Source organism: Nycticebus coucang, chromosome 2, assembly GCF_027406575.1.
Source record: "Nycticebus coucang isolate mNycCou1 chromosome 2, mNycCou1.pri, whole genome shotgun sequence".
Lineage (NCBI taxonomy): Eukaryota > Metazoa > Chordata > Mammalia > Primates > Lorisidae > Nycticebus > Nycticebus coucang.
Genome location: NC_069781.1, coordinates 107,184,057 through 107,194,713, shown reverse-complemented (window position 1 = coordinate 107,194,713; position 10,657 = coordinate 107,184,057).

Sequence of the window (10,657 nt, the reverse complement as noted above, 5' to 3'; positions counted from 1 at the left end):
TTTTGTACATAGATCATAAATACATTTATGCCCATTTCAGTGTGTTGATTATATGTACAAATGGGAGTGCTTACATCATACTGATCAGCATAGCTTTCATCTCATTTACCCAATTATAGCATTAGGACATTTGTGTTCTACACATGTAGACCCAGTTTGTACTTGACATTAATTCTTTAAATAAAATAATGTAAACCTTCCAACTGTTTTATTTCATAAAATCATTTTGATTATTTAGATCTTTTGTATTTCTGCATAAATGTAAACCTTCTTTGTTAATTTATATAAAAAAGCCTGGGTTATAAAAAATGGAATATTTTGGAAATTTATGCATGTGTGTGTGTGTGTGGGGGGCACATGCTCATGGCAACAACATATTATTAAATATTTGAAAATACATGTAATATTAGAAAATCATATTTATGGGCTGGGCGTGGTAGCTTATGCTTGTACTCCTAGCACTCTCATAGGCTGAGGCGTGTGGATTGTTTGAGCTCAGGAGTTTGAGACGAGCCTGAGCAAGGGTGAGACCCCCTCTGTGCTAAAAATAGAAAAAACTAGCTAGGTGTAGTGGCAGGTGCCTGTCCTTCCAGTCCCAGTTGCTGGAGAGGCTGAGGCAAGAGGATCGTTTGAATCCAGGAGTCTGAGGTTGCTGTGAGCTGTGAGCTGTGATGATGCCATGGCACTTTAACCAAGGCAACCATAAAAAAGGAAGAATATCATATATATACTAAAAGTTTTCAGACACTTATGTAGATGAGGTCACTGAAAAATATGTTCACCATAAAAGACCTAAATTCATTAAGATAAGTTAGTATTTTAAGATGCTGTAACATCTCTCTCTGAAAAGAAAGAGATGTTAAAGGATATGAGAAGGGTTCCTAGAGCTGGATTTTTAAAAATAAAAATTACTTTCTAAGTTTTTAAAGAGAATCAGCCTTAGCTATTTTGAAGTTGGGATATACATGTTATTATTCACAATAAAGCCATTTTATCCATCATTGTCCATTATGATTTTTATTATTTCATTTTGTAAAATTCCTATGATAAATTTCTTTTAGGCTTGAGCACCAATAAAAATTAGACATTTCTGGTAAAAGAGGCAGTAGCCTTCCTTTAATCAAGGATTTTGAATCATCATTCTATTCTTTTTTCCATTCTAAATTAGCACGATTACAGAAATTATATTAATTTCTTATAAACATACTCTCACTTCATTTTAAAAGATGATTTTCATTATTCATTTTAATTTCTATTTATTGTAAATTATGGAACTGTCAGGATTCTGATTGAAAAAAACCCACAAATGCATCAGTAGAAAAGACTCTCTTGGTCTCAGTTATGTGCTAGAAATGTTATATTTTTGTTTTAATTGCATGCACATTTCAATTATGTCTAACTGTAAAATGTCAATGCCATTATAGCAACTTTAAATTTAAAAATTATATCTCATCCTTGGAACTGTTGGCCCTAAAAGACTAAAGTTTTCCTTTACTACAATTATTATTGCTGAACTTGTAAGAGGGACTTTGTCAGAGACTCAAAATGAGAATTCTCTCTTTGGTTTAGATAATCCATAAACACAAGTGATGCTACTTTGTCCATGAAAAAACAATGCAGAGAAAACACCACACTGGCTGTCCTGAGAAGAATGGACAATAGGATAAAAAGAACAAAAAGACAGAGAGGATTCTGGGAAGATAACAACAGTGACAATAAAGTTTAGTTGCTTTGAATTGCCACATTAAGAAAAATGATAGAGCAAGTAGATACCAAAACAAAACTAAACAACAAACACCAGGGGTATTTCCAAAATAAAAATGACAGGATATCCTCACACATCCCAAAGTATGGGGTATATAGACAAACTACCTGAATACAAGTGACATCTGTGTAGAAGGAAACAAAGAAAGCAGTTGGGGTGGGGGTGGGGGGGGCAATTTCAGAATATCAGCTCTAAAAGGAGAAAGTTTGCTCTCTCCAATATCAATTGTGTTCAAAGAGCTTGTATAAGATAAACTGAAGGGGTTGGATGAGTCTGCCTCCTATGAACTCTGAAATGACATGCCAGGGCTCCTTTTTAGGACAGGGAGAAATTGCTCATAATGGGAACAAATCAAGCAAGATAGGGACAACAAAGAGGATAAAAACAGGAGGTTTAGACCAAAATGAGGATGGAGAATAAAGGCAGATCATCTCAGAAAGCAGTCACCATATTTTTGAGCCCTATGTACAGCCAATAGGAGAGAGAGAACTCTGTGCCGTTTGAAAGCCTTCTCTAAATCATACCTGTTTCTAAAAGTTCAAAAAAACTAATTTGATATAAAAATTAACCATAGGGGAGATGAAGTAACCCATGTTCCTTCTTATATCTAGAAATCCCTGGAAATGAAACAACAAAGACTCTGAAAACATACAAGGAAGAAGATGGGCTCAGGACTTGATGAACTGTGGGGGTAGGAGCTTCCAGAGTTTCCTTATACCTTATGTATACAATGGACAGGGAACTATAGATGCCTCCAACTCAGAACTGCCAATAGGCATGGACAAAAAAAGGAAAGCAGAAAACCAAAACAAAAAGCAAGAAAAGTTTGTTCTCCTCAGCCGAAGGTCTTAAAATGGATCATCTCTCAACGGAAGACCTTTTAGAAGTGTCAATATTACTCCAGCCGAGCATCAGTAGAAAACCACACTGCCTTCTAATCCAGTGGAAGCAAGCAGTTATGCTCTGATTTTCCAGTCAGGTGGTGTTTTCAAGGCTGAGCACGGAGCTGAAGCAGGCCACCATTGTCTGATTTTCTGGCAGGTTAGTGGTGGAATAGCTAAGATTATGTCCTCTGCCTGGAAGCTGGCAGTGCTCAGATTCTCTCACTGGGGAAGCGTCAGTTGGGTCTAGCAGTGAGTTGAGCCTTCACCCCGCCCATCTCCCCATCAGCAATGAAACTCGATGAGGCAGTAAAAGGCAGAGTTACCGCGCAGCTAAGCTTCACTCCCACTGCACTGCTTTTGTCAAGGCTCCTTCGGGAGCTGACCCTCCATCTTGATTTGGCATCAATGACGCAGAATGGAGTGGTGCAAGGAAGAGTAGTGACACTTTTCTTCTTTCCTGATGTTGATAATATCCACCAAGGAGGGAACTGACCATCTGCCCCTAATCGTAGCAACAAAATCATGTAACACCCTTCTACTTTTCCCCTCCTTGCTCCACATCAGAGACAGTGGAGCCAATGGGGAAGCTATCACATAATCCCATTCAGAGGCAACAAGGAAATGTGTGAGTCAGTGCCCCACTTTGGCCAGGAAGGGTGATGAAGGACTTGAACTTTCACCCCACACATATGCAACAATGCAGTGTGAGTCAATGCCCCATGTTTACCAGGATGTTTTGGAGGAGCAAACAGGAAGCTGAAGAAATAATCACACCTGGCTCTTGCACTATACCTTTTGAAAAAGAAAAATAAATAGGAATCCAGTATAATAATATGATATAATATGATATACAAAGTATATACAATACAATAAAAAATCACTTGTCATGCCAAGAATCAGGAAAAACACAACAGGAATGAGGGAAAAAATGACATCTATCCTAGGATAAACCAAATGTTAAAACTGACAAGGGTTTTCAGGCGACTATCATATAAATGCTTCGACAAGCAATTGCAAATTTTTTGGAACAAATAAAAAAATGTAAATTTCACTAAAAAACAAGTTATTAAAAGAATCCAAATGGAAATTAGCTAACTGTAGAGTGGACATAACAGAAGATAGAATTAGTGAAACTGAAGACAAATTAATAGAATTTACCCAATATGAACAACAGAAAAAGAGGCTAAACAAAAAAAAAAAAGAAAGAAAGAACAAAAGAATGAAAGAAAGAAAAGAAAAAGAAAAATGACATAATTTCAGAGACTTACGGGACAAGGACAAAAGGGTTAACATTTCTGTTATCAGAGATCCAGAAAGAAAGAAAGAGTGGGACTAAAAAAGTATTAAGAAAAAATGGCTAAAACTTCTCAAATTTGAGAAAATAAATAAATCTACAGATTCCAAAATCTGAGTGATTCCCAAACACGATAAACCTGAAGAAATCCATGCAATCACACATCATAATTAAATTTCAGAGAGAAACAACACATTTCTTGTGGGGAATACCAATTCAGTGAACATATCTAATCTGAAACCTTGGGGCCAGAAGAAAGTAGAAAACAATTTTCAAGTACTGACAGAAAAGAAGTCTCAACCCAGAAGTCTATATGCAGTGAAAATATCCTTTATGAACAAAAGGGGAATCATGACATTAACAGATGAAGGAAAATGAAGAGAATTCTATGCTAGCAAACTTGCTCTTAGAAAACTGATAGAGATTTTCTAACAAAAGGCTGGGTGTGGTTACTCATGTTTATAATGCCAGCACTACAAGAGGCCAAGGAGGGAGGCTTGCTTGAGGTCAAGAGTCTGAAATCAGTGTAAGCAACATATTGAGACTCCACATATCTACAAAACAAATTTTAAAAATTATCTGGGTATAGTGGTGTGTGCCTCTAGTTAGCTACTTGTGGGGCTGAGACAGGAGGATTGCTTGAGCCCTGGAGTTGAGGTTACAGGGAGCAATGATTGTACTACTGCACTCCAGCCTGGGCAACAGAGTGATACCTTGTTTCTGAAAAAGAAAAAAGCAAAAGAGAAGTTCTGTAACAGAAAGGTTTAGAACTTCATGTAAGAAAGAACATTGAATAAGTAAAAATAGGGGTAAATATAAAAGACTATCCAACCTCTCATGAGTTTCTTAAATCACAATTGGTTGCTATAAACTATGCCCTATTCAATGCAGTGTCCAATGTATACAAAAGAAATACCACAAAAATTATATTTTAAAAATGAGACAGTAGGCTGGGCATGTGTAATCCTAGCTCTCTGGGAGGCTGAGGCAGATGGATTGCTTGAGCTCACAAGTTTGAGACCTGCCTGAGCAAAAGCAAGACCCCTGTCTTTACTAAAAATAGAAAAACAGAAAAACTGAGGCAAGAGGATTGCTTGAGCCCAAGAGTTGGAGGTTGCTGTGAGCTATGACGCTATGGAACTTACTCAGGGCCACAGTTTGAGACTCTGTCTCAAAAAAAAAGTGGAGACAGTAAAGGGACCTAAATAAAAGTAATGCCTCTAAATTTCATCAGAATTGGTTAAGAATCAATACCAGTAGACTGTGAGAAATAACATATATGTATTGTTATACCTTCAGCAACCACTAAGAAAATTGTGCAAAGCTATATACTCAAACACATTACAAACACATGAAGGTAGAATCCTAATCAATGTTTAAATAATTCACAGATAGGGCAAAAGTAGGAAATGGAACAATAACCATAGGAAACAAATGGCAGATAAAAAAATGGCAGACTTCAACCCTGACATATCAGGGTTACCTTAAGCATAAATAGCCTAAATACATTAATTAAAAGAAGAGATTGACAGGGTTAAAAAATCAAACAAACATGATTCAACAATATTATGTGTATAAAAAACTCATTTTATTACAACATAGGTAGGCTGGAAGTAAAAAGCAAGAAAAATATACTATGCAAACATTAACTTAAAACAGAATTGGCTATATTAATACCAGTAAAGTGACTTCAGAGAAGAGAATTACTAAAGAGAAAGAGGAACATTATATAATGATGCAATGATCAATTCACCAAGAAGACAAAATGATCCTAAGTGTGTACACCCCAAAAATAGAGACTTAAAATGCACAAAGCAAAACCAATAGATCTGAAAGGAGAAATGAACTAATTCACAATTATGGTTGGGACTTCAGACACCACTCTTAGCAAATTATAGAACTACTAGACATAATTTAAAAAAAATTTTTAAAGAAAAAAGTAGAACGAATAATATGGAAACAAATTATTGGCATGTTTGATTGTTAGACATATTATTTACAGATTCCTTCCTTTGGCAAACCTCTATTGAGTAGGTGTGATGTGCCCACTCTTGCTCTTGGTGACCACACAAGAGAAGGCAGGTGCCTAGGAATTCCTGCTCAGCAGCCTTGATGGTACATCAATCCCATCAGCAAAAGCATCTGCCATGACCCTAGACCACTATGGCCAACTGTAAGACAGAGACCCTTGCTGGGGGCACCTAGAAGCTGCATAGCTTTCTCTCATGGACTATTTCATGCCATAAAATCAGATGGTACCAGAAATCCCAGGAACTTCTGATTCTCAAAAACTTTTTCCGGTACTTATCTTCAAAGTCATCCAAGGTTTGTATCTGAACATGTGCTTCCAGGGTGTAGCCAATGGGGCTTTGAAATAAACCTGCGAAATCAGTGTGTTTGAAGACAATGCCACTCTTCTGTAGAGCAGAAATTTCTCTATAACATCCACTATGGATTCTTGTTTCTGGATTACACCTTCTGCTGCACATCAGCAAGCATCTCCCTTCACTAAGATATCATTTCTAGCTAGATGCTGTTTTCTGTGGGCACAAAGCAGCACCTATCCTGAAATGCAGCTTTTGGGCCTGAACATGACATTCCAGACATGATGTCATGAAGCAGGCATTAATTCACTATCTCTTTCCATCATTGGAAACTTTATGGGTGCCTAAATCATATTGTTAATCATATCCAAATTATAGGTAGCACAAAACTAAGATTTTTAAAAAGTTACTAATAAATTTCTCATTCATTCTGTATTTGTGTGGTTTATATGCATGTATACTTAAAAAAAAATTTAACTTACATACACATATTTAGTCTCAACATAGAACTTTACATTTATTCACACTAAATTTTATTCTGTAAGTTTTAAACTTTCTAAAGTTTGGAAATCCTTTTCTTTCAGTCTCTGTCTTTTTAAAGTCTTGATTCTTTCATTCAGAGTACACATTCTCTGTCATGGCCATGTCATCTTTGCTTCCCTGGTACAGCCATCCTGGTTTTCCTATGGAACATCACTCTTCAAATACCAATCTATGTGGTGCAGCTGGATTGACCATCCCCTACATACTGACGTAGGCATGAGACCCAATCAGAGCCAAGTAGCAGCAGCCTGGACACAGTTGGGAAAGCCACTTTCCTTCAAGGAGGATAAAAAGGAGAGCTGGATTGGGGGTGTGTCCCACTTGGAAGATAGCAGCTACTAGAGGTGGGAAGAGATGGAGTGCTGGCAATGTTCTGTGAGCCTTGTGCCATGGTTTGAATGTGTCTTTCAAATTTCTCGTGTTAGAAACTTAATCCCCAAATTCATATGTTGATGGCATATGAGATTGTTGGAGGTGGAGTCTTGCAGAGATTAGGTGATCAGGATGGGGCCCTTATGATGGGACTGGTGGCTTTCTAAGAAGGGGAAGAGAGACTTGAGCAGACATGCTCTTGCCCTCTCACCATGTGATGTTCTCTGCTATGTTAGGATGCAGTAAAAAGGTCGTCCCCAAATGTGGCCCTCAACCTTGCACTTCTTAGCCTCCAGAATTATAAAAAATAAATTTATTTTATTTACAAATGACCCAGTCTGTAGTATCCTGTTACAGCAACAGAAAACAGACTAGGCACCATGGATCCACCAGCCCCAGTCAGCCCTGCAGCCACTCAGTTCCTCCTCTTGCATAAACCAGTTTAAAATTGGTTTCTGCCATTGCTAATGGCGCATCATTTCAATTCTGTCATGGCAGCTTCAACAATCATTTTCTTTTCTTTTCTTTCTTTTTTTTTTAAATTAAGTCATATACACATAGATCATGAATACATTTATGCATGTGTGGGGTACAATGTGTTGATTTTTTAAAATACAATCTGATGTGGTTACATCAAACCAATCAACATAGCTTTCACCTCATTTACTTGATTATTGTGTTAAGACATTTATGGCGGTGCCTGTGGCTCAAAGGAGTAGGGCATCAGCCCTATATACTGGAGGGGGAGGTGGCGGGTCAAAACCCGGCCCCAGCCAAAAACAGGAAAAAAAAAAAAAAAAAGACATTTATGTTCTACATTTGACAGACTTGACTTGTACCCTTGCAATATGCTCCATAGGTGTGGTCCCGCCTTTTACCCTCCCTCTACCAAACCGCCCTCCTCCCCTCCCTTCCCACTCCATTTCTCTCCTTCATCCTGGGCTATAGTTGTGTTCTATCTTTCATAAAAAAATGTGAGTAAATATAAGTTGGTTTCATAGATGTGCTGAATACATTGGATACTTTTTCCTTCATTCTTGAGATACTTTACTCAGGAAAATATGTTCCAGGTCCCTCCATGTAAACATAAAAGAGGTAAAGACTCCATCTTTTTTAAGGTTGCATAGTATTCCAAGGTATACATATACCACAATTTATTAATCCATTCATGGGTTGATGGGCACTTGGGCTTCTTCCATGACTTGGCTATTACAAATTGAGCTTCAATGAATAATCTGGTGCAAATATCTTTTTTGAAAAGTGATTTTTGGTCTTTTGGATATACTCCTAGGAGAGGAATTGCAGTATCTAATGGAAGATCAATTTTTAGATTCCTGAGTGTTCTCCAAACTTCTTTCCAAAAGGAAAGTATTAGTTTGCATTCCCACCAGCAGTGGAGAAATGTTCCCTTTTCTCCACACCCATGCCAACATCTGTGTTTTGGGATTTTGTTATGTGAGCTACTCTTACTGGAATTAGATGGTATCTCAAAGTGGTTTTGATTTGCATTTCTCTGATGATTAAAGATGACGACATTTTTTCATGTGTCTGTAGACCATGCACCTGTCTTCTTCAGAGAAGCTTCTGTTTAGGTCTCTTGCCCATAGTGAAATGCAAGAACTTGTTCTTTTCTTATTAATAAGTTTGAGTTCTCTGTGGATTCTGGTTATCAGACCTTTGTTGGAAACCTAACCTGCAAACATCCTCTCCCATTCTGAGGGCAGTCTACTTGCTTTACTTACTGTGTTCTTGGCAGTGCATAAGCTTTTTAGTTTGATCAGATCCCAATAATGTATTTTTGGTATTGCTTCAATTGCCCTGAGGGCCCTCCTGATAAAGTTTTCTTCCAGGCCAATTTCTTCAAGTGTTTCCCCTGCACTCTTTCCAAGAATCTTTATGGTTTCATGTCTTAGGTTTAATGTCTTTTATCCAGTGAGAGTCAATTTTTGTTAGAGATGAAAGGTGTGGGTCCAGTTTCAGTCTTCTACAAATCACCAGCCAATTCAACCAGTATCATTTGTTAAATAGGGAGTCTTTCCCCCAATTTAAATTTTTGATAGGCTTATCAAAGATCAAGTGATGATAAGTGTCTGGATTCATCTCTTGTTTCTTAATTCTGTTCCATACATTTACCTCTCTATTTTGGGGCCAAAAATTTAAATTTAAATTTATAGTATAGTCTAAAGTCTGGTAGCATGATTCCACCTGATTTGTTTTTATTTCTGAGTAATGTCTTGGCTATTTGAGGTTTTTTTGGTTTCCATATAAAATGAGCTACTATTTTTTTCCAGATCTTTAAAGTATGACAGAGGTGCTTTAATGGGGGATTGCATTAAATCTGTACATTAACAATTGTTTTCTTATAGGAGAGCATGGTGATGACAAGAGGTCCAGAGGATTTTATTTTCTTAGTAAAGATTGTCTTTGTGTTTCATGTGTATTTGGGGTGAGTTAGTGGAGGGAGATGGATTTCATGTGTGTTGAAGTGCCCTGTAGACTCCTGTCAGTGTCACCACCATATTCATGGAAATGGCTGATAGAAATCATTGAGCGAACCATTCAAGGTCATGGCCTGATTATTTGCCGCTAGAAACGATGAGCAAATTGACAAGAAACAACAGTATTTCATTCACTGCCTTTTTTTTGAGACAGAGTCTCACTATGTCACCCTTGGTAGAGTGCTGTGGTGTCACAGCTCACAGCAACCTCAAACTCCTGGGCTTAAGCGATTCTCTAGCCTCCGCCTCCCAAGCAGCTGGGACTACAGGCACCCGCTGCAATGCCTAGCTATTTTTTGTTGCAGTTGCCATTGTTGTTTAGCTGGCCTGGGCCAGGTTCAAACCCACCAGCCTCGGTGTATGTGGCTGGCACCAGTAACAACTGTGCTGTGGGTGTATACCTTGCTTCATCACCTTTTATCCAGGTCATATTTCTAGTTTTTAAAATATTACAGCTACTGTAGAAAACAGATTGGCAGTTCCTCAAAAAATTAAATGCAGAATTACCAGATGATCCAGCAATTCCACTCAAATGCTTGTACAATAATATTCATAGCAGCACTATTCCTAACAGCCCAAAGGTGGAAACAACTCAAATATCCTTTGAGAAATGAATGGCTGAACAAAATGTGGCATAGGCATACAATGGAAGTTTATTCTACCTTAAACAAAATAAAATTCTGATACATGTGAAACATGAATGACCTTGAAAATATTATGCTATATGAAATAAGCCAGACACAGAAGGCCAAATATAGTATCATTTCACTTAAATGAATACATAGGGAAATTCATAGAGACAGAAAGTAAAATAGAGGTCACCAGTGGTTTGATGGAGAGGAGGAATGGGAATTAGTGTTTATTGGGTATAAGACTTCTATTTGGGATGATACAAATAAAGTTCTGCATATAGATAAATATGATGGTTGCATAACAATCTGAATATATTTATGCCACTGAATTTGTACATTTAAAAT